At 46.4% G+C, this 25,498-nt stretch overlaps 1 protein-coding gene and 1 long non-coding RNA gene across 5 annotated transcripts in view; one reads left to right on the plus strand and one right to left on the minus strand.

Moving 5' to 3' along the window:
* The window catches only part of LOC116850013 (LIM domain-binding protein 2), a 140,204-nt gene that overhangs the window by 17,997 nt on the left and 96,709 nt on the right, over positions 1 to 25,498 (plus strand). The gene's annotated exons all lie outside the window — the stretch shown is intronic.
* The window catches only part of LOC116850015, a 113,329-nt gene continuing 104,833 nt past the window's right edge, over positions 17,003 to 25,498 (minus strand). Inside the window, exon 4 of the long non-coding RNA XR_004379241.1 lies at positions 17,003 to 20,302. This is a non-coding gene — a long non-coding RNA (uncharacterized LOC116850015). The remainder of the gene's footprint in view (positions 20,303 to 25,498) is intronic.

Consider the following 25,498-nt stretch of genomic DNA (forward strand, 5'->3'; position numbering starts at 1 on the left):
GAGAGAGAGAGAGAGAGAGAGAGAGAGAGAGAGAGAGAGAGAGAGAGAGAGAGACAAGCACATATCTTTTGCTTCATTTCATCGACTTTCTGTTGGTCGTATGACCAATTTTTCAAGCGCAGGTAATTATACTAAACTAAACTGAAAAAAAAGATACTTGAAAATTTATTTGTGGAATATAAAGCTTATCTCGCAGAAATAAATTTAGTTTCTCAGAAAAAGAATTTTGTGCATCCCACAGATAAGTTTCCAAGTATTGTTCTTCCCAATGTATGTATGTGCAACTCGGTGGGATGTGGTAGTGTCATAGCGCCGGTCATCGATGACCGTCATGGCATTCAACGTGTTAACGTTTTGTTACTCCAAAATTTCGCGACTCGGATTTCCCCACACATATTACTAATTATACTATTACTATTATATCCTGTTACTGTTGTATCCTATTACAATACCTGTGAAACCTCTAAAAAGCGACGCATATCCACCTGGCGACTGGCACTAACTACTCAGTGAGTGAGCAAACTAGCATTGTCGATTATTTCGGCGTCTAGATAAGTGCACATCTATTACGACTCGCGCAAAGTCCGAGATTGATTTGCGCGCGTCGAAACGATTGGCGCGGAATTTAAGATAATTACTGGAATCTCCTCACAGCGGGGAGGGGAGGGGGGGGGGGAAGAATGGAATATGTTGGAATATTTGTATGTGTTGGGAGGAAGCAGTTTCCCGCCTATTGTCGCGGGAGTCGAGACTCTCTCTCGGAGGTGCCTTCGTCGAGTCGAGTCATGCGGGTGTGTAGCCGGTGTCGTCACGCGGAAATAACGGGCGATCGGCAAATCAAATAGCGAGCTATAAATAATGAGATTAGCGCTGCCTGTCCAAATGCAGCGCACGCGACCTCGCGAACCTCGCCAAGTGTCTGTATATTCCGTAGAGAGTCGTGGGTTCAAGCGACCTACCTGCGCCGAGAGCGCGCGGTCTGCTACGTTTCAGTGGTTCTCATGGCGGAGACGCGCGAATGAACGAACGAACGAAGTCGCACAGAGAACATTGTAAACACTCCTCTCTCGACATTTATGATACCAAGAACCGGTTTCTCGTATCGTTCAACCTTAATCGCGGCTTCGCTGTTTGTTTCGTTTTTATTTCTATTAGTTCCACGCTAGTTCTAGTTGTGGAAGCGGCAAAAACAGATCGCTCGAGTGGGACGCGGTGATACCGGATGCCCCGAATCCGCGTTCCTTCACTCGACGTTGTTGGTATCATTTCCATTCACCGCGATGAGAAAACACGCCGTACGGCGTATACGTAGCGCGAAAAATATTGGCATAAATATCGTCGACTTTTCGCTGTCACGCGGCGGCGGCGGCGGCGGCGGAGGAGGAGGCGGTGACGGCGGCAGGACGTACGTCGAGACTTGCTGCATCGACGCGCGCTCGCCGTGTCGCCGTTCTTGCATCATCGAGATTGCATAACGCATCCCGTCGGTTGCGTCGGTGCGCGAGATTTTAAAATGTCAAGAATCCGCTGGCACGTCCAGATCGACGGAGTGTCCAAAGCGTGTATCGTCCGTCACGTCCGACTCGACGGTCATATCCCACCCTTTCGTGGTACCCGAAGAAAGCGGCTGCTCGTGCTCGCGCCGTGGAACCCGCGCTCGCGCGCAGCGTCTCCCTCGCGAGGAGGAGACTCGGGGCCTCGATGACTCGGGACTTCGCCGATGACTCGAGGATTTCTCTTCGCCTCGCGCGCGTTCCTTCCTCGCTCTCTGCTCGATTTCGAAAAGAATCGCCGTGGCGCGAGATGAGAACCGCGAATGATTTGCCAGTGAAGCAGTTCGTTCGCGTTGGAGTTGGCTCGCCTGGTCTCTCCCGTCTCTCTGATTCTCTCTCTTTCTCTCTCTCTCTCTCTCTCTCTGTCTCTCTTTCTCTCTCTTTATCTTCCTTTCTGTTTCCCTTCTGCTCCCTCTCTCACTTTGCCTCCGCTGGTCTCTCCGTGGTCCGTGTTCTCAAGGCCGCCTCCTCGAATCCTCCTCCCTCGCCTCTCTCGCCTTCCCCCCACGTTCTCGTCTCCTCCTCCTCCTCCTCCTGCTCTCCTCCTCCACACCTCCAACTCGGCCTCTTCTTCCACCGCTCCCTCGTCGCCTCCTTCGTCGTTTCCATCTCACCTCACCTACCTACCTCTATTCTCTTCCATGCTGCCGTCTCTCGTGTTCTCTCTCTCTCTCTCTCTCTCTCTCACTTCACCCTCTCTTTCTTTCTCTGTTTCGTCTCCTCTCTCGGCTTCTGTGAGAACTTAGCTACGCGCGCGGCGCATCGAAGTTTCGAGCGAGCTCAAAGTCGATCGTAGTTTGAGTTTGCCGCCGAGGCACCGTCGCATCTCTCGGGCGGGATGCATCTCTCCGGTAGAAATTGCAGGCACCTTGCAACGTGGAAAATGTCGTTTGACCAGTTCGCGCTCTACGACCGGGTTGCTCGCGTCTCGGATCTGGTAGTAGGTCCGGTTGCGAATCTTCCGAGGCGGCTTCGAAAGCCGCCGCGATCTTTCTTCTTCTTCATCTTCTTCTTTCACTTATTTTTTTCTCCTCTCTCGTTCTTTCTCTGTCTTTCTCTCTCTTTCCGCATTTTTTTCTTCTTTCCTTCTAACCGAGTATGACGCCGGAGAGAGATAATCGTTTTGATATTTACGATCCGCTCGCACCTCGCCGCGCGGATCTCGGTAATTGATTTCGAGCTGGGTGAGCTTACACAGTAACCGTGGAAATTAATTATTTACTCTTTTCTCGGGCCACTCCGTAGCTCACGTAGTCGGCCCTAGGTGGTTTTCGAGAGCATCGCGACCTCTTCCTCATGAACGATTGAATTAATTATTTTGCAATTTGTATCCCGCGAGATCGAACTCTGCTGTGAACTTCTCTCAGCTAGGAGAAACGCAACAGTTGCAAGTTTAAATTATGCCCCGGGATATTAACGCGCGATATTTAGGGACGAGCGAAGGAAGTGCATGAAATAATCGTTGCCACTTCGTAGCAGGGCGCGTTGCTGTATGTATTTATGTGCATTTTTCTTATTGTGTTCCTCGCCCTCACGCCCTCAAGTAAGAACAGAACGGAGGCAGATATCTCCCCTTCTTCCTGTCCACGTATCGTTTTGAAATATCACAATTCACAATTCTCGCACCGCGCGGCAAGCTCCCCGGGAAGAGACTTTTTCCTTTTGCCGGGCGATCGCGACCGTCGAGATAAGAGCTGTCGCATTAACAATGCAATCAGAACGTCGAATCGCAACGCGCCCGCCCGCGCGCATTTCAGCCGGAATTAAATCGGCTAGGGGGAGCGGAGCTAAGAGAATATAGAGTTTTACAAAATATAATAAGATCATCCACCGGTCGGTAATCGCCACAGGTCCAAATTGAAATCCACGCGTCCGTCCGTCGGGGTCGCCGCGCGAGATGAATTTTCGCGCAGCCTCCACCCTGCATTTTTCATCCGTCGTTATTAATTCCGCATTTTCTTGTTTCGCGCGTTTCCCTGGTCAACTCTTTCTCGTGCATCGTTCTCTCGCGCGCCACGCCGCGAAGTCTCACACTCGGTCAGTCCAAGACTTGGTACGCGCCGACGTCCCGGCTACTTGAGGCATACGAAGACACGAAGAGAAGGAGCGAGAGAGGGAGAGGAGAGCGCGAGAGAGTGAGAGACCTCCACCGGTCTATTCGTCGGTGTTTTTTTTCGGAAGACGAATCCCGCTCACCTTGAAAGGTACGTCGCGTGGCTCGTCGTCCGGGCCGCTGTCGGATAAGCCCTTCGAGCGACGGGCTCGAAGGAAACTTCGAAAAGTCAGTCGGGCTTCGCGCGCTCTGGCCGCGCACTTTTCCCTCGCCGAGGCGAGGACGCGCGCATGCATTTTCAAGGCGAGCGCACTCGTGTCGTGAACGACGGGCCCGTGGCTGCCGCCACCGCCGTTTGCTCTCATGCACCTTCGCGCATAAATTTCAAAGACACTGACTCCGGGATAAATTATACGAGCGCGCGATTATATTCCTGCAAAATGCCGGTGGGCACGTGAGCGCGAACGAGGGAAAACGCGCGCACGGGAGAAAAGTGATTTTTGGTGCGTCGCCTCCTCTTTTCCCGCTCTTTCTCTTCCTCCGTTGCCGCCGCCGCCGCCATCATCATCGCCGTTGTCGGCCGCGAACACTCTACTCGAGCTCTCTACGCCGACGACATTGTTCTCAAACTGCAAACGCGTCCCGTTCGATCGTCATTTTCCCCAGAGTGCCGCGCTTTTTCCACGTTCCGGACTAATAACGGCGATACGCCGCCGCCGTTATGCCGCGCGCGAGCGCCCGTTTGATCGGAAACTTCGCCTTGCGCGCCGCTCATTAATCGGCCAGTCGATGTTCCCCCTCACATCGTCGCAGCTTCGCGCGATTCCACGGTGGCTACTTCCGAATTGAGCGTGTCACGGCTGCATCCGCGAGAATGCACCTGACCCGCCGATCGTAGAAAATGATTTCGTCCTAGTCGCGCGACTGGCTTCAAGTGGAGTCCCCTGAGTAAGCCAGAACACGTTTGACTCTTGATCAAGAAAATGGCGCCCACGTTTGTTTTACTCGTCAGGTGTGTCTATTCGGCTCGACTCGAGTTGACCTCTAAGAGAACCTTTCTATACATTTATTTATAGTATCATTGATAAAAATATCGATAATCATTTAACTTTTAAAAGATTATTCTTTTCCATATTTATCTCCCATCTGAAGACACCACTTTTTTCACAAACGAGTCTTTAGAATTTTGTAGAGTCTCTTTGTAGTCCTCAGATCCGCCATTTTCGGCTAAACAAAAAAACGGGACTAAAAGAATCAGTAAGAAGTCGGAGATGTCCAGACTGTTACGAGGATCGATCTTATCCGGTCATTTTCATCGTACAAAATAATTTATCCCACTCTTTCGTGCTATATAAGAAACGATTCTCAAGGATCACGTTAGGATAGAGAAAGAGAGAAAGAAAAAATAGAGATAAAGGTGTGACGTTACTCTCCCTGCTCCACTGAATTAATCATGAAATTTGCATCATACAATAATGTAATTTTGTAGTCATATTGATGCAGGGCGACAAATTTATTAAAAGTTACCCTCAAATCTTGACGTTATTACATCTTAAACGACACATTTTTCGGGAGCAGATTTTGATCATTCTTCTCGCGCTTCTTTCGTATTTCCACTTCGTCGTTTTGTATGATTAATATGAGCGCCATATGAGAAGCACTCATAACGGATGGAATCTTTACAAATCGACTGTGTCGTAGCGTCCGAGAAGAAGCCGATATTCCGTTACAGCGCGGTAGCCCACTAACGGAACGGCCGATTCTGTCGTAACGCGACGTCGTTTCCGGCCTAAGCCGAGGAGACTTATTCGGCGCCCCTTATCCGCGAAATTACGGGCGAGCGATGGACCGCGAGTCACGTACCGATTCGGCGGCGGGAGGGGCCAGGGGGGGCCCTCGAGCGAGAAGGACGACCCCTTTTCTCCGCCGCGGCGAGGAACGCTCTCGCTCGCGTCATCGAGCGCGCGCGCGCGCGCGCGGCTTCGACCCGGGACGGTTTCGTCGCCGGTTTAGCGTGTGGGTCGAGGCTGGACCATTTCGAAAACCTGTTCCTCCGAGTGGTGCACACACTCTCGGGCTCGACGAAGCGCCTCGTTGTTGAGTCCCGCGCGCGCGTGCGCCGTGTGTGATCAACCGCGGCAGGATTAATCCTCCCAGCGTGCTCGGGGTCACGGCGGCGCGATTCACGAGGCTGTACATCTTCATTCTGCTTTTCGCAGCCGATCGCCGTTCCGTTTCGCTCTCGTGAGACGAGCCCTCGCGTTTTTCGAGCCCCGTGGAATCCGAGAGCGAGCGAGGCACACCGCGATTCCGCGAGGTTGAACCTCCGTCCACCACCCTCTGGTCGATCACGAGAACTCGCGTCGCGTTGAGCGCGTCTTTGCCCGGATAGACTTCTATCACGTGAGACAATCGGTGGTGGAAACTTGGAATTTCTCAAATTACATCTGTCTGAAGCAAATACAGAGAAACTTGCCGAAATCGCGTCTCATCAATTTCTTTATCATTATTATCATTATCGAATATGAACGACATCTAACGGTAAAAATGAGAAATAAGTGAGAAATACGAACGAAAAGACTTTCAGATTACATCTTATTTTGTGCGCGTGTGCTACAAACATTTCAAAGAATCAGGTGCGATTTAGGAGACCGGCGGGAGACTTCGACAACTTTCCTTTAAACTACTGAATTAATCATGAAATTTGCATTATACAATTTAATAATGTAATTCTTTTGTCATATTGATGCCGAGTGACAAATTTACTGAAAGTCATGCTCAGATTTTATTACATTTTAAATGATACATTTTTCGCCAGCAGATTCTGATAATTCTTCTCGTATTTCCACTTTATCTGTGCGATTAATACGAGTGCCATATGAAGCACTCATAATAGATGCAATCCTTACAAATCAATTGCTAAACTTGCTATCAATTTACATGCACCTGTTTATCCGGATATACACGTCGTATAGATTTTCAGCAGAGCAGATTGATTAATATACTCTCTTAAAGTAAATTAGTGAATAGTCACTGATATCAGTTATGAGTATAGCACTGAGCACTTTCAGTGCTATATTTATAACTGCAATCATTGTATATTCACTGTTTTCAGTGATGTTTGACTGATTCATTTTAACCCTACAGTCGTCGCATGGCATCTTTAAAAGAATATTATATCACAAAAATGAATATTATATTACAAAAAAGTCTTTTCTTATATTTCACATAAATCCAAAAACCTAATTAAACCAAGAAAATATTTAAGTTCTCAACAAAAGTTATAATATAAATTTTTATATTGGAGTCTCTCAAGATCCCATGCGTCGAGTCGTGTTCGAACAATAGCGCGACGACTGTAGAATTAAGAGAGTACGTTCAAAAAAGAGAGCGGAAAAAATGGTTTGTGATTGGGCTATGATTTTTTAAGCTTTCTAATTTTCTACATCGTCAGTAAAATGTAATGAATATGGTGCGACGCGCGTATAACGGGGTGGCGATGAGCGGCCTTTCAGTTTATGTTCCGAGATGTTTGGGTGCCTTTTGTGTAAGAAAAATTCTACAAGAAGCGTCCGACTTACATTGGCGGTGCCTCGATTGAATAATCACGAGCGGCGAGTCTGAGCGAGCGGGCGAACGGCGCGCGGAGGCGTAATTGAAAATACTCCCTCGAAATTAATACACGCGGCGCGCGGACGCGGAAAGTTTATAAACTTCGTGACAGCCCCCGAGTCCATCCTATTGTACCAATTAGAACGTATTTCCATTGGAAGCGTGTACCGTGATTGGGCCCGGCCGATGGAATAAACCTATCGAGAGATGGAGCGACCCGATTCGAGTCATGCAAATTTATTCCAATAATTACGTTTGTAGCTAACTCGCGGAATACCGCGGTACACAATTTTGATATTATTGACAGCTCGATAGGCGTCAGCCGTTTCTATTAAATATGCGTCGCGGGTCGGGCGATATGCCTAACGCGAAAACGCGAGAGAAGGAAAGGCAGAGAGAGAGAGAGAGAGAGAGAGAAAGAGAGAGAGAGAGAGAGAGAGAGAGAGAGAGAGAGAGAGAGGGAGAGGGATAGAGTGTGTTAAACCGACGGAACGGCTGATAAACGCCCGATGACGCTCTCCTCATTACGAAGTAATCGGGAATCTCGGGTCAATTGCGTTCATTCCACTTACGTTCTTGACAAATGGTGGAACTTTATACGCACGACCATTTGTCTTCGGCCGATCAATTTCGCTCTCGCGCTCGCGCCTACAACTTCAGGAATCGCATCGGAATCGGCTCATTAGCAATTACAAGCACATTGTATAATGTCTTGTTCGCGTAATCATATGGACACGGGCGGCGCATAATAGCGTAATATATCGTACGTCTCGTGCATGTCGATGCGCGTGCTCGTTCGATCTGGATTCAACGGCGATGCTTAAAATAAGGGACCACTCGCGCGCGCGTGAGTCGCGTGTTGCTGGTCGTTTCGCTCACGAAGGCCTCGGTGGAGGCTTTTCGCGGAAAAACCGCCGGTCGCCGATAGCGGATCGCAGGACGATCACCATAATCGTCCCGTATTATTATTACACCACGCCCTTACGCGAATCGGTCGGTTCTGCGGCGGCATCGCAAACGCGACACGCAGCGATTTGCGCTCCTAATCGAGGGTCACTCGCACATACGCGCGCGCGCGTCACACTCGATAGATAATCCATCGAGATTAGATAGAATCATTAATTGTCGATAAATCGCCGGCTATAACGAAACGTAGCGTCCGTTCTGTCGACGTTTCTCATTTCCGTTCTCCCAGTTGGGAGAAAAACACGAGGGCGCGCGCGGTAGGAATATCACTTCGCCGATAACGCGACGCCAACGTCGCGCGTGTCATCGTAATAGATAGATATATATTTTTCTCGGGTGATGTTGTCCCCTAAGTACAAAATTACACATCGATTCTAACGGCGAGCGAAGCACTCCCGGTGTCCTTTAATATTTCCTCGTTTTTACACCATCGTCTGGGTCGGGGAGGGGACTATAGGCACTTCACGCTACATACCTATTAAATCAAAAGTCTTCCTCGCGCAGTCGCGCGAGCCACCCTTCCGGCCGATCGTAGCTTACCACCCTCCTGCGCGACGTAGTTGAATTAAACATTTCGAGATCGTTCTTTTATTATAGGCTCTCACGAGCCCTCGTCACAACGCTAAGCTGAGGTATATATGTACATGTATATACAGGGTGTTTGACAAGTAATGACATACCCGTTGTGTGCAGATAGGACTCGTCAAACTGGACGCAAAATTCCTCTACCATTTAGCACAATCAACCACCTAAAAATTTGAGTTATTAATCAGCCCTTTTGTGTCACGAATTTTTGTATCAAATTTTTTTTTGAAAATTTTGTACTCGAGAATTTTTCAGGTCACTAATTACGAATCAGAAGACAGAATTTTAAAATTCATATCGATTCGATCATCATGCATCTTAAAAAATTTGAAAATTCTGACCAGATTAGGATTCGATGACTTAAGAAACCTTTACCACCAATATAAGAGATATTCAAACTATTAATTTTTACAGAAGATATCGATTTCTTATTTTTCAAAGATTACTAATTTATAATAAAAAATCTGATAAAATCCTGAAAAATAGGATGTCCTAAATAAGTGCTTAAATTGCCGTTTCGATATTGATAATAATTTAGTAGAAAATTAATTTTTTTATAAAAAGTATAAATTTTGACTATTGTTTATAGTAATTATGCAAATAAAGATCTACGGTCTACTTTTTTTACACTTAATCATGTACTAGGAATTTTACAAAAAGAAAAAAAAATAAGCATTTGATGTTAAGAACTTTGTTAAAGTTATTAAAAATTGAGCGGGCAAAAATCGTTGTGCGACCCATCGTGCAAAGGATTAAAGAAAATTGGTGAACGATTACACACGATACGGCGGACGAGCTGTGACATTTGCCGCCATGTGCTTGTACATTAGGTTAAACTGAAAAAAAAATTCTCTACTATTTTGCAAAGAATTACATAAATTTTTAGTTATTAATTCGCCATAGAGTTATGCGACAATAATCCAACCCACAAAATTATGATTTTTGAGCTTTTGCTACCAATGGCTAGTTCATGTCTTTCTATGTGTCGCCATTATAGCTCAGTCAAGGAGCATGTATCGTGCGTGATCCTTCACCAATCTTCTTTCAATCTTAAAAAATTTCAAACTTCAAAAATTTCACGTACTTGTTTGGTGGAGGAATTATTTGTGTTCAGAGTTGGAGTTCTCTACCTGCGCATGAAAGTGTAATCGTCGGACATCTTGTAGACCACGTGTATCTCCCTTTCTCTGGAATTTTACTGACTTCGTGCACCAACACCACCTAATGCGTCTAAGCGCACGTAACGATAAGATTTTAACCGGGCGCTTATGGTCGTCACATTTTTCCCGGCCGGCGTCACTCTGTTGCGTTGGTAGTACACACGCGCTAAGAGCACAAGATCGTTTCGAGTGCTTCGCGAGATCCGCGCGTGTACTAAAGCTCCGTGCCGACCTCCTCCTACACGTTACGAGGGATTAAAGCTGCCAGAGCGCGGGGGTGGAGGCCACGTGGAGGAGGAAGCGGCGGCGGCGGCCAGCAGCGGAGAGTAGTTCTCTAAGTGCGCGACTTAGCTTTTCAAACTTTCATAGCGCTTCTCCCGCCTTCAAGCCGCTCTCGTTTGGTTGGTCGGTCGGTCGGTCGGTTATCTGGCTTCCGGCTGTTTTCCGCCACGAGTCGCGATTCGCGCGCGTCGCCGCTCGTGTCACATTAGCCTTCATTAATCGCTCTCGTTGCCGCGAACGGAAACGTGGCGTGCAACCGGTGGATCGCTGACTAACCCGCTTATTATCTCCATGAATTGTTACTTTGTTTCCCTTGCCACGACGATGATGTGTTTCATCTTCGAGCTCGAGGCCGGGATTTTACTGGATTTCGAAAAGGACAAATCAAAGAGAGCAAGAGAGAGAGAGAGAGAGAGAGGAAGAAAGAGAGAAAAGATCGCGATGTCAGCACGGCCGCCGCGTTTTCTAATCAACGTCTCATTGATTTTTACTCGCTGTGTTATCCGACTTGGTATTCTTTTCCATTCTGCTTACATCGTCTTCGTGCTTGCATCCCCTTCGTTGCGTGCGGAAATTTTTTGTTTTCATTCTCAGTCGGACTCTGTCGGGCATGCTCGAAAACGATGTGAGGGTCCAAACTGCGGCTTTCTGGCGCGCGAGCTAGCTTCCCGACTAAACTCCGGGGCTATCGCGGGCGATCAATGCTGGCAGAGGCACAACAATTTTCCGCGTTTCCGCGTGAAACCAACGTGCCCGTTGGCGGATGAAGAAAAACACGGAAAGGGATTTATCGATGTTGCAGTCTCGGGAAACGCGCGCGGTTTGCTCTTTGTCTCTTCGTCAGCGTCCTTTCGCACGAGGTTGCCCACAAATATAATCGCGCACGCGCGCGATCGCCCTTGCTCTCTTCTCTCCGACAAGAATCAGTCTTTACGTAATGAAACAACGTGCGCGCACGAGAATCCCGAAAAATCATAAGAAGAACCGTTGTCGATTGAAAATTCCGCGGACTTCATCGGAATTGCGCGAGCGACCGAGAGTTTCCGAAGAAATCTCCATGGGGACGACGATATTTTTCGCGTTAGCTCATAAAGCGGCCGTCCCTAGCTAGGAGAACCGTTCCTAGCTAGGAAGAGAGGGGAAACAAGAAATGCCAAGGATTTTCGAATCCTCCGCGGACGTGTTGTTCGTCTTTGCTCGTTCTCTTTTTCTCTCTCTCCCTCTCTTCCTTCCCCTCTTTCTCTCTGTTTCTCTCCCTGCCTCTCTCATCACCATCTAAGCGCGAGATTATGGCTGTGAACGCAAAGCTATTTTTTACGCAACAGCAAACTATATCGCGCGAGATTTATCTCGGATTTAGGAGCTTTGTGCCTCATTGCGTGAGCATTTCTTCGATACCTGCTCGTCAGTGTCTCGTGATTGAACGATCCGAATTTGGAATTAGCCATAGCCACTGAAAGAGTGTCACTAAAAAAAAAATAACAGGGAAAGTGGGGAAACTCGGCAAATTCTCGGCAAACTTTGAGTGAATTTGGGTGGAACTTGTTTGTAATCTTAAACGGACCTGCTGACATCGAAGAGAGAAATTAATATAGAATGGTTTTAATAATATATAACAAGCGATATTCGTGCGCCTGGTATAACTACGCGTGAAAAAGCTAAGTTACAAAATTCCAGAACGTAAGTTTTAATGGACCATAGAAAGACTATGGACGAAAAGAAATGGCAATAATTAACATTCAGAAGCACGTGTATCTATTTGTTATGATGACACAGAATGATATATCGCGTTTCTTTCCTCGCCACCAAAGCTCAAAGCGCGATCAACTGGAAGAACAGAGAGAAAGAAAGAGAAAGCCGACCCTAGCCCTAGAGGCAGGGGAGACAAGAAACGTCGAGGATTTTCGAATCCTCCGCAAACGTCGGTCGTCTTTGCTCTTTCTCTCTCTCCCTCTCTCTTTCTTCTTAGGCAAAAGAGAGAGAGAGAGCCAGGCAAGAAAGAATTCGATCCTCGCAGTCGGGGACGATCGCGCACGGCCGATCGTTGGAATGCGCGCGATTAAAGGGCGGCGATTTTCACGTAGCCTCGTAAAACGGCGTCCCCGGGGCGGCGTAGGAGGAAAAACACGGAAGAAGGGATTTATCCGGGCGGGGGAAGAAGAGGGTGCTTCCACACAGTCGGTGGATACCGCTTTTGTGCCGCTCTTCGTCGTTCCTCTCCTCTCTTCCTCTTTCTCTCGCTCTGCGCAGGGGTATGGATTCCCACGGGACGTTGCGCACACCATGCAACACACCGACACACATGCATTCGCGCGCGCATTCGTTCGTTCGTTCGTCGTTCGTTCGTACCCGCTGATACATACAAAGCGGAGGAACCTCCTCTCCCTCGGGTTCCCACGTGTTTCCGACCGCAAGCCGCAGTTATAACGGCGCAGTCGCGAGTCGTCGACCAGGAGGACGAGAGCGCGTAGAGAGAAAGAGAGAGAGAAAGAGAGAGCGCGTGCGACGGCGGCAACGGCGGCGACGCGATCCGCGCTGCAATGCGATGCAGCGCAGCGCGATGCAACGCGCAGCGCAGCGCAGTGCAGTGCGGTGCAGCGCGTAGCGAACGAGCGCAGCACTGCCGCCGCCACCGCCGCCGCCGCCGCTGCCGCTTCTGCACCGCCGAGTTCGTCGTCCTGTGCCGGCAAGGCGGTCTCCCTGCGACGCACCTTCCTCCACATCACGCGCACTGTTCTCCCGGAAGCGACTCTGGGACGTCGGCCGCGACCTCGAGGTCGGGGAAGCGGTGACGCCGATAGTTCCTCTGCGAGCCTTCCTCGTCACTCGTTCCCTCGTCCTGGTGTATTCTCGTGTCTCTCTTCCTCCTCGATTCTCCGTCTCGTCTTGTCTCCGTTTCCCCGAGTCGTTCGGCCATGTTCTCGCTCTCTTTCTCGTCCCTTCGTAGAAAGGGATCCCAAGCGTGCGGTTTGAGAAAAAGGTGTCTGAGTCGATGTCACCTTGCTTAAAGGTCGATTTTCAAGCGTCCGAATTAGGAGGGATGCATTTTAGGAGACACCCACGCGCGTCTCGTTCTACTCATATTCATTCGGTGGTTTTAAGAGACAGTTTCTTCGTTTGGAAACGCGGCGAGGTGATTTCGAAAAACTAGGGATTCCCGTTTGCGCTTCATTGTCGACTATCGAAGACTTTATTGGTCGAATCGTTTTTATTTGCGGAGTCGCGACCCGTTTTCATGACATCATCCGAGTGTGATGTGTGAAAGAGAGAGAGAGTGAGTCCTCGGGAACTTGGGAAGATTCCGACGTCCCGTCTCGTTGAATATTTCGCGAGGTGAAGGAATATTGCGTCGCCTTCGCGCGCGCGTTTCCCGAGTTTGTACACGCTATTTAATGTGATTAATCGATATTTAATTCGATACTCGCGCGCGCCCCTCCGCTCATGCTCCACTTGATAAATGACTCCGCACCTCTGACTCATTAATTAAATACACTATCTTATATTTTATCACACCGTATCATTTACGAATCTACGCATAATGCGTCTGTTCATCGGGGAGTATTCTCGGAACAAATTACTCTCCTTCTCTCTCTTTGCCGTGCGCGCTCTCACGCACGCGTTCATGCACCCACGCACGTACAAACGCACACGCACTTTTTCTCTTTCTCTCTCTCTTTGTCTTTCTCTCTCTCTCTCTTTCCTCTTCCCTCCCTCTTCTCTTACTCTTCGCGAAGTGGCTTCAAGTGACTCACCCTGCCTCACATGGGTGAGTTCGCATGTACCGCGTGCCGGGCAAGGCCGCGTTTTTACGCCGGCTCTCCTTTGCGAAGGCGAGACGGTGTGAGAGATAGAGACAGGGAGAGAGAGAGAGAGAGAGAGAGAGAAGAGGTGAACGTTGCGCTCTCGCACTTAGGACGCTTTTGTACGAGCATTCTATTTTTATTGTCGCGTCTGCCGCGCTCGCGTGCACGCGGAACATGTCGATTTTCGTGTCGACCAGGCGATAGGGGATGTGCGCGCGCCCGCGTAAAATAAACGTCGCGCCGCGACTGCATCGGATGCCGGCTCGTGTCGAATTTATGACGATCGAGCGATTCTCGTCGGCAGTCCTGTTCAATCATGCTCGAAACATTTCCCCGCTCGCCAGATTAACCCGAGAAACGGCGAGCCCTCGCAAAAATCGCTCGTGAGCTTTTACCTTAAAAAAAGGATGACCCTGAAAGGTACTTGTCCGATGTATCTGGACACACTTGCAATGATACCTTCAAATCTCACTCTGTCCTCCGAATAATTATAGCAGTCGAATAAGAATCAGAACTCGGCGACAAGAGCACTTTTCATCGCGGACCGATGCCGCGTACGAACGACGAAGGAATATTCCTTCATTAGGCGTGTGGTTATTAGGCTACAGGTGTAACTTGAGAGTTATACCTTAAGAAATTCAACATATATTCGTAACATATATTCAAAAAATTCAGCATATATTCGTATATTCAAAAAATTCAGCATATATTCGTATATTCAAATTATTGGGGCAAACACATAACACAGCTTATCCGCGCATTTTATGTACAAAATGTATCACTAAGCATCTGTACATTTACGTATAAATTGTGTTATTTTAACAGAGATGATGAATATATAAACATCGTGCAAAATAGTCTAAACAACGCAACGACAATATTAAATTGACGCACGCGGGTTTGTTAAAAATTCAACACGAAAATTTCCACACGGATCGATTTCAATACAAATACGAAATATTTTTCTATAATATATTTTGTGTGTTCAAAATGTAATACAAAATGTATGTATCACTAGTCAAAGATATATAGTTTTTTATAACGTTCATAATCTATTGTTTATATTATATATTCGAGAAAACAAACATATATCTTGGCAGAACATACAAACGGCATCATATCTACTCTAGCATTCTTTAGATTGAGAATTATGCAATTTTCGACCTTATGCATAAGGTTGAAACCAGCATAATCAAAGCCACACTGAGGGGAAAATGTTTGGTATTTGTAACTATAATCATACAGAGAAATAATTACTATAAATTATGACATTTTTTAGTCAATTGTACTATAATTGTTAGTGATAATAATGTTATGTGCATGTTATTATTATTATCTTCGTTAGAACAAACAAAAAGTGGTTGGAATCTAAATTATATATTTTGATTGTTAGATAGTAGTAATAACATGGGTATAAAATTATTATTACTAAAATTACAGTACTAAAATTATAGTGCAATTGACTAAAAAATGATTGTCTTGACTATAATTTATAGTATATAATTACTTTTCTATTGATTGTGGTTACAAATATCAAACATTTTTCTCTCAGTGCATTGTAATCAGAGCTACTTATGCGATTTTTTATCCCAAGCGTTGTGTGTGAGATCGAAAATCGTGTCACTTTCGATCTAGGAGACAGTAAGGCATCTGTAGCGCCGTGTGTGCATCCACAGTGAGTGGATGGCGCCTGAAGTAAGGTAAAAACGCACGCTACTGAAGTGATATCAGCATACGGCTCAAATCACCGATGACGATTTCTCCGTATCGTTGCTCAATGTGCAACGCGCGTCTCGCGCTCGCAGAGCAGGACGAAGTAGAGCGGATCACCTTTTTTTTTTACTCTCATTCTCCTCGCATTCGTCCAAGCGAGTTGGTAGGCGCGGAAGCGTGCACGAGTTGCATTTCGCGCGCGGCAACTCCCCGGGTTACTCGCGGTAATCGCCGTGCGATCGACTCGATGAGCGCAATAAGCCGGTCCTACAATAGGCGTAAGAGTATGCAGTAAGACGTGAGCAGTAAGCAAACAGGCCACAGTCGATTATTCGTGGATTGTGAGAACCACACAGAGAAATTCAAGCAGTAAAACTTAACCATTCTACGCTTGCATTTCCTTCCCGAAATCAGCACCAAAATAGTTCAATTTTTTCCGCAAAAGAGAGGACTTACTGTTAGATTTATTTCTTTTGGTTAGTTTCACAAAATTCAAAATAGCGAATGCGAAATGGCGGACCTAAAAGTAAATCTTGAAATATTGTATTTATTTACGTGAAACCTCAATGTCGATGAGTTTTTAAGGATGCACTGTCTGTGCTAAAGAAATATGTTTTTACTATAAATTACAGTAATATAAAAATTGTAATTATTGATAGTAACTTGAAATTACTATTTAAATTTGGTAAAATTGTCGCAGAATTTTGAAAAAATTGTACATCAGGTTATATAAATATTTTTTTCAGACAGCTACAAGTTTTTGGCATCCGTATCTTTGAAAACTATCATTCTTATTTAATACACGTAACTGGAGATTGCTTTCTGCATCTTTTTGCAAGTTTCAAAAAATTTTCTTTTTACAATGTTTAGATGAGCACAAATTTGTAAAAAATAATCTTTACCATTAGTACGATTAATTACTGGAAAGTACAGTTCTTTAATTTTAATTTCCACTTTAGTTCATGTTAATATGACGTCTGATTATTAAATTATGAAAGAAAACGTTACCCCGCGTCTGACTTGGGGCAGAGTGGTTAAAGCAGTAAGAAAATTGATCAGTCACAATCAATTATTGTTGAAGAAGAATCATCGCGTTTGGTTAATTTCCTTCCTTACTGCATACGTTTCTCGTGTGTTACCGACCTCAGAGTCCCATTGATCAATTAGCTTACTGCATACTTTTACGGCTACTGCGGAATTTCAGAGATTTCGTTTCGGACAGGCGTGCACGAGTAGAGCAAGAGCAGCGGCGAGGGGGGGAGAGAGAGAGAGAGAGAGAGAGAGAGAGAGAGAGAGAGAGAGAGAGAGAGAGACGCGATGCGGCTGCTAACCCAGTTCCGTATTTGGCGCGTACGCGGCGGCGATTTCCAGCCGGTCGTCGCCGGATTCGATTCGCGATTCTCGCACGAGTCAGCTGGCGTCGGACGAAAGCCTCCCGCGAGACGAGATCTTATCTCCGCGGCGGTCCGCGCGGTACACAGCGCCGCACCGGCAATATCGCATAGTAATATCGGCGAAAGAAACGCCGAGACACTCGGACCACGTCGCCGGATAACGGAACATCCGGGCCGCCGATCGGCTCGGCAGATTGTAAGTGGCCGTCGTCTTCGTCTCTTCGCCGTCTCCGATCTTGACATCGCGGCTGGCTGTCTGGAAATCCGGTATGACGAGCAAGAAATCTGCCGGCGGCGAATCGCGCACCGAGAGAGAGGAAAAAGTTTCGCTAATTTAACAAAATGCCAGTACCCGCGACAAATGATTGGTCGAGACGGAACAGTAAATGACACATCGTACATTGAGAGAAAAATACCTAAAAATTGCGAAATATTTATGGGCATTAGTAGCACATTTGCTTAAATCTAAATTCTTTTATTTAAATGGAATAAGTAATAGTATTTTATGATAAAAATTAAGATTTTGCTTAAGATGTTCAGGAAATGTGTATTTTCTTATTTGAAAAATTTTATATGAATATAAGTAAATATGCTGTTATGATATACTCACTGAATAAATATTCACTATTTCTTAGATATTTTTCTTCTCAACATAGAGGGAATAAATGGTTTGTTACTTTCAATTTGCTGTTTTATGTAACAGCATTTTGTAATGAAGATATAACTAATCTAGCCTAAAATTCAATCTAAATAGACGAAGACAAATATGATTTGTGTCTCAGACAATATATGTTTGCTAAAGTGACAAGTGATATGAAATTATTTGCGAGGATAAGCCAGATAAACACAAGACTGTCTCAATCAATGAGCATGTTTTAGAAATCAATATGACAACTTTTCTCTAAATTATGCTATACATATGCAACTGTCATTTTGTGTGCGATGGCCCTTAGGTCGTAGCCTTGACCAATGAACATTTAAGAAAAAGTTGCCATATTGATTTGCAGAACATGCTCATTGCTTGAGATGATCTTATGTTATGCACATGCAGCTATTTTGTGTACGATAGTCCTTAAGTTTAATCTACAATGTGTTCTTTGTTTTCTGTTTCTTGTTTTCTGTCTTGTTTTAGTGTAAGGCTTAAAGCCTGATCTACAATGTGTTCTTTGCTTCCTGTTTCTTGTTTTCTGTCTTTTTTTAATTTAAGGTTTGAATCAGAAAGAGATAAAGAAAAAAATAACAGGAGGCAAATAACACATTATAGATAAGGTGTGAGTCAGAAAAAGATAAAGAAAAAGAAACAAGAAGCAAATAACACATTGTAGATCGAGCTTTACTGTTCGATTTGTTTCATTGACGATAGTTAAACAGCAAACGTGCTCTTGTTCTGATAATTTGTTTCTGACAGAGGACTTTTTTTGACAACGACGACGACGAGACGACTAGTTCCAGACACCGATTATGTCACGTTTGTCGTGACTATTTCGACACCGCGCTGCCTAATCCTCTTCAGCTTCCGAACGCGTTCCTCTGCTCTTACGAATTTCTCTCTATGTTTCTATCTCCCTAGTTTTGTTTTTATCTCCTCCTTCGAAAGCTGCTCGCGTTACATTCGACAACTGTCGGACGGCCGGAAGCAGTAATTCCGGAGAACCATTCTGAAATCACGGACAAGCCGCGATAGCGAGTCCCGATTACGACTGGCCGCGACGTAATTCGAGACATTTCGCGCGCACATCGTATCTACAGCCACGCGGAAAATGTAATAACACGGCCGCTTTATCGTTTCTTTCTGTAATTTCGACGATCGTGCGGACTCGCCGTCGACGCGTCCTCCGCGGGTCGCCGCGAGCGACGGCAATTAGACGTCTGTAATTATCCTCATCCTTTCTCCGACACCGAGTGTTATCGACGACTGTGCCGCGCAAAGGTACAGCGCCGTTATTAGCGTTTGCGAAAAATGTCGATGCAAAATGTCGATATTTCATTACGGCGTATTGACCGCCTGTATCTTGTACATCGGCACCGAGGAAGTCGTCATTATGATACGTAAAATTGCATGGCGCGCGCCCGCGCCAATAGTCACGCGACACGCAAATCACCCTGCATAGAAATTTCCTTAGATTCCGCCAGATATAGCATAAATGCCGATTGGAATACTCAAATCCCAGCATTTGTTATTACGAGACCAATTGGGAGAATCCTTGTCCCAAGCATGGCTCTCTATCTAGAGTCGAGACAGAAATACTATGGGAATTTGCGCTTTTTTTCAGCCGTTAACGTTGGCATACTTTTATTGCTTTGATGATATTAAACTGAAAATTCCATTTTTATGTTATATTTATACTTAAAAATAATACTTAAAAAATAATAAAAATTATTAAAAATATGTATTTTCTAAACACTTTGAGTGTTTTATTGAATGATGGAATTACTTTTGAGAGGCAATATGTTTTATTCAATCTTAATGTATATAATGAGGATTAGGGAAAAAATATTGAGGAAGCTTTACGTTTTCCCACTTGGAGTTGCGTGTTGACATTTCTGAAGACACTATAGAGAAAACCCGCATAATTAATTTGAGGGAGTCGGATTGAAAGCCAAATAAATCCCAAGGGATTTTCTACTTGGGACGGTATTATTAATGCGACGCATAATTTATGCGCATTATATTCACGTGTCGTTAATTTAGCAGTAGAGAGACCGACTACTTTTGTATCTCAATTGCGCGTAAAAAATAAACTTTGAGTCTCGAGTCGTTGGGCAGCAGCGACGTCGATTCGTCATCGTCGTGCGAATTTCTCGCGGTGCGCGTTTCCAACGCGATGTGTCATAAACTGAAAAACTTTACGTAAGATCCGGCGATATTATTTGCAACACAGAGGCGCAAATATAATCGAGCGAGAGGGAGAATAACCTCCTCGCCTCGGGTTTCGCGCGAGAGCGCAAAATAAGACCCGCAATCGAAAGAGATTCTCTTTCTTTCGTAATCTTTCCGAGCTGAGCGTTTCATTCCCGCGCTTTATCCTCTCGCGCTTCTAATCCAAAATTAAAGTCTCGGGACGGCCGGCACGCAGACGAGGTCGTGGCAGAAGCGTCGTGAGGAATTCTAGGAACGTGACCGTGTCGGCGACACCGGTGGCGATGATTTGTTGCAGTTTTTCGTCGAGAGGAAACAAGCCTTAAACAAAAATCAAATATTCACACGTCGATTGTCAAAGTCGTGGTGTCGCGCGCATCGATGCGATCGACGAGTGGCGGGTACGACCCGAAAAGAGAATCGGGGAGAATCTAATTACACTCTCTCGTGAATCGTGGAGCGTATTCGCGACTAAGTTCACGAGCAAATTCCCCTCCTTCGCCGTCACGACGCGCGCGTTTCGCGGCGATTAGTGACTTTTCAATCAGAGTCACGAAATAACGAGATTAGGTCGATGGTGCCATGTTTTGGCTAAAATCGAAAATAGCCATAGCAGGAAACTTAATTTTAAATTATGGTATTTGAAATAAAAAATATAAATAACATGGATGAAACATTAACTTTGATTTTTTTCTTAGATATTATACGTTGCCATAATTTTGCTATCAAAATGTTTCTTTGGTTCTTTATACGCGATCTTACATCTAAATATGGCATATTTATTAAATATTTCCATTTTTTTATTTTGTTTCTTTAGAATAAAATCCAAAAAGTTGTTGGCGCTGCGTCATATTTTAATATTCCGTATTGAAATATTTCATATTTCGACGACCATCAACTGTTTTTCACATATTAATGCTTGAAAATAGGCTTATATTTGATGATAAATAAATAAATATACAATTTTATTTAAAAAAATGAGAAAAAATCAGTGTCAAGAAATAATTTTGCACAGACACGAAGTGTTGGTTGGGCTCTAATTTTTCGTCCAACACTTGCTGCCCATTTCGCTTTTCTTTCTTTCATCATGGAAAAATACTTTCATAACATAACTTTTTTTTCACAAAATTACTGTAATTTAGTGCAGAACAAACAACTAGACATTGTTTATGAATTCGTTATTAGTTAATCTCTTTTTTACTCTCTCTCTCTCTCTCTCACACATACACACACACACACACACACACACAGTATTAGCTTTTTCAAAGCATTTGCAGCGTCAAACGGCCTTACAGTTGTATTATATCTACTAGTTAGTTTACAAACATAGCGGCACCAGTCAAAATCGGGAACGTTCGTGACTCTTATTATAGAGTCTCCAGTGGCAGTCTGTATCGCGACAGAAAGCTGCCGGATTATTTTCAGACTCGCAACCAATCATCGTTCTCCGTTCGACTCGGTCCGCGCCTGTCGACGTTGCTCGAGCTGGAGGCGCGCAATTAATATGTTTGTTTAGCACGTGGAGACCGCGGGCGCGAACGTAAACACGAGAGAGAGAGGGAGAGAGAAAGAGAGAGGAAACGGTAAACATCGCGTGGATGAATAAATGAATGTAGATGCAGCTCGCGCGGCGCGCTGTATGACCTTTCGTCGCGTCCAACGAAGCAGGTACGACGGCGACAAACGTCGCCACGGCTGGGTAACACCTGGCCCACCCAACCAGGCACGATCGGTGTTTCCTGGAAGGTCGCATTCTTCCCGGCCTCTCTGCCGAGGTCGACAGGCCGCGCGCGCGCGACGGCGAGAAGCAAATCTCTCTCGACCCTTTCGACATATCCCGTGGATGCCGACACTGGAGGGTGGAGTCGGCCACACGCGATACGACTTCTCTTCGGTGGTACGACGTGAACATCAAAAGTAGAATCGCTCTCGTGTACTCTCGCTATGGTAATAATTAACAACCTACGCTTCTCTCGTGCAATTACCGGAAGCGTAATGCGACTTTGAGATTTATCTAATTTTGAGCACGTGCGGGAAGAAGGGGAAGAGGAGAGAGAGAGAGAGAGAGAGAGAGAGAGAGAGAGAGAGAGAGAGGGAGGGAGAGAGAGAGAGAAACAAAGGGAGAGCGATATATCGCGCCCGATACATGGATTTCGTTCTCAATATCCGCGCGGGGACGAGGATCGGACGGCTATATTTTAGCAGTACGCGCGCGTGCGGTGATATTCCGGAGAAGCAATATGTAGAGCGCACGCGAACGAACGTGCGAGTGAGTGCGGGTGTCCCGCAGATGTAGAGAAAGAGGGAGCACGCCGGTGGAACAGGAGTTTTTACACGAATCTGTGTCGACCAGAGCGGCGGCGGCGGCGGCGGCGGTGGAGCTTTACTCCGAGCGCGCGCCGCGCGCGTGATTCGCCCCCGAATCGAATTCAAATTACATTCCCTCCATCTCCCTCTGCGGAAGCTCTTTGTGGTCATGGGACACCGCCCTATGGTAGTACGATTATATTGTACGGTCCGCTTTTAGCGGACCGCGCTAGGAGGAGGCAAGAGCGCTCGTCCGAAAAATCTGGCCGCGTTATCGCCGCAATACGAACGATTGGTGTAAACAACGACGAGCGCTATTAACAAAGTACCGCACGGAGGCTACGATGGCCGATAACACCGCGATCGATCGATCGGAACTCGGCTCATTTTCGGAGCCCCTCGCGCGTCAACGTGCGAGCGCGCGTGTGTGTTTATTGTGTATTTGTCTCATCGCGTTTCGCGATAATCGTGAAGCGCGACTTCGAGTTCCAGTTTCGATATCGTTCGAATGGGCGCGCGCGCACCTACTCCGGTTTCGCGCAGAAATACGGCGTTTGTATGATTTATCGCGAATTATAACGAACGCTCGCGAGCGCGTCGTGTCGTCGATTCGCTTCGCCTGCTCCAGACACACGACGGTCCCGTATCTCTCTCGCATTCCGCGAGACACCTGACTTTCGTTGAGAACTGACTTGCAACGCGCGCGTCAGTCGAACGCGTCTCCCGTGTACAAACCAGAAGTGTCGCATTCCGAGTGACGTTTCACGACCGTTGTCACGGTCGTCGTTAATTGAAATGCCGTGCGAAGTGCTAGGTCAATTTCCACGTGTGCGTCTCTCACTTGCTGTCTCTTTCTGATAAATAATTCTCTCTCTCTCTCTCCCCCTGTCTGTCTCTATCTCTATCCGTCTTCCTCCATTTCTCTGTTCTTTTTGAGATCTCCGATAAAGGACGTGTCTCTGGCCGTCGATTTCCCACGATAAATGCGAATGTCCGCGCATCGGGAATGATTTAAGACGTTATTAACTGACATCTTATCGATTAAGACACCGTCATCGCTACCAGTGGGGTTTGCCTTCGGATCAATCGCATGCGACGAGCGATTACGACCGCCGCGATCACAGCACGAATTTACACGTGGGAGGAGAGAGAGAATGAAAGAGAAAGAGAAAGAGACGGAGGTAAAGAGAGCCGTGCGTTTATGAAGTATTAATCAAGAGGTCTCGCCCACCTCTCTTTTTCATCGGAAGCTTCTTTGCGGTCACGGGACACCCCAGGGTGTATCTGGAGTCAGTCGGTTACGCGGCGCGGGCTGTTAACGAGTAGTTATATCTCGGGGTCTCTCTCTCTCTTTCTCTCCCCTTTTATCTACCTATCTATCTATTTATCTATCTATCCATCCATCTATCTGTCTATCTTTCTCGCGCAGTTCTCGTCGGCACACACCGGAGCGACGAGGAGCGACGCTGGTATGGCGTTCCGTATAGGAGGTTTACCTATATTTAGCCCGATAAAAATACCATCGCGCCTCCCGCATGACGGCCTCCCGGCCCGCCATTCCCGATTTAAACTTATACCCGCGACTGCGAGAGACCGAGAGAGAGGAGAACGCGCCCCGAGTCGCTCGGCTCCTTGGCTCGTGCCTCGCGCCGACCGTAAATCCACGAAACAAATCGGTGCCGCCGTGACAAAAGGCCTAAACGCCCGTGGCGACCGGCCGATGATACGCGGTCGAAACCTTTCCATTGCCGTGCGCGTGAATTCGCGAGGTGCTCCGCAGACGTTTTTGCCGGTCGAGAGCGCGGCCGCGACGATCCTCCGTGGAGCAGCAGCCGCTGTACAGCCGGAGGATCGCTGGAATTTGCGCGAAACGGCCGTAAACGTTTCTGCCTTTACGTAATCTCAATTTTACCGCGACCACATACCGCTCATGTCGTAATCTTGAGATTCAAAAATAATCAACGAGATATTTCTTCCTCTACGCTCTTCCCCTTCCCCCTCCACTGCCTCCCTTTTCTCTCTCTTTCCCTCTCTGTCTACATAAAGATCTTTCGTCGCGCGAGATACGTTCACGTTGCAAGAACGCGAACGCGAAGCGCGCGTAGCCTTTGGAATTCGTTTCCACGCGCAGCGCGTGAATATATTTATTTCTATCAATCTATTTCCGCGTGAGCCACAGGGCGATAAACTGGCTTGAGATAAACTGGGTTGCCGCGTCTCGTGGCGGATAAAGACGCCATTATATTTTGAGAAACGTCACGGTTGAAAGATTACTATTTACCATTTTCTTGACTGGGATTTAATATCAGCGTCTGCCGAACGTTTGCGTTGACTCGCGCCTCGACGAAATTGCGAATTCACATGGAGAGAAAGAGAGAGATGGGGAGAGAGAGACAGAGATATGGAGGTAAATAAATCGATTGTTGTCTCTCCCAAAAAATTTACCGGGAAGATCGCGTGACGCGACATCCTCAGATCACGCTTAATGTCTCACGGCGAATCAGAGGGGAAAAAAGAGTCGCGATCTCTCGGCTCGGTGAGCTCGGACTGCATTCTGCGGGCTACGGGCTCCTCCGTTCGCGAGTCTAAATATTGAAACGCAGTTTTCGACGTATCGATTATTGCGACAGCGTGAGAAATAAGTGTAACTCGCTTGAGTGACGTTCCTGTCACAAACAATCAGCGCGCGTCAAAGCCGCGGCTTCCGCGCGGCACGCTTATTGATTCGTGTATCGGATTCCGAAATTAGACGTCGAGTTCGGGCATCGATCGCCCGACTCCTCCGTCGTCGCTGGTGCCGCCGGGACACAACCGCGTGTAAATCGGCGAAACAAATCGCCGCGAGACGCAGACGTGCCGGGAAATAGTTCCCCGTGTCCGACACTCGTGCTGGATTGTCAAGATCCGCCGCGACGTTTTCGGCATCGACACAAGAACATCTAGACGTTCTACGAAGGGAAGGTCTGATTAGATAAGGTAAGAGGAAAACGTTCAGGTAAAAGTGTCCATTCTTTCTCCCGGACACGCGTCTAATCCTGGACATTCTTATACTTTGGTCTTTAAATATGAACATTTAAACTCTCAACATAAAACATATATATATATATATACATGTTTTATGTTGAGAGTTTAAATGTTCATATTTAAAGACCAAAGTATAATATATATATATATATATATATATATATATATATATATATATATATATAT

Source organism: Odontomachus brunneus, unplaced genomic scaffold (genome assembly GCF_010583005.1).
Source record: "Odontomachus brunneus isolate Ranch 3 - 2012 unplaced genomic scaffold, Obru_v1 Obru_scaffold_131, whole genome shotgun sequence".
NCBI classification, from domain to species: Eukaryota; Metazoa; Arthropoda; class Insecta; order Hymenoptera; family Formicidae; genus Odontomachus; species Odontomachus brunneus.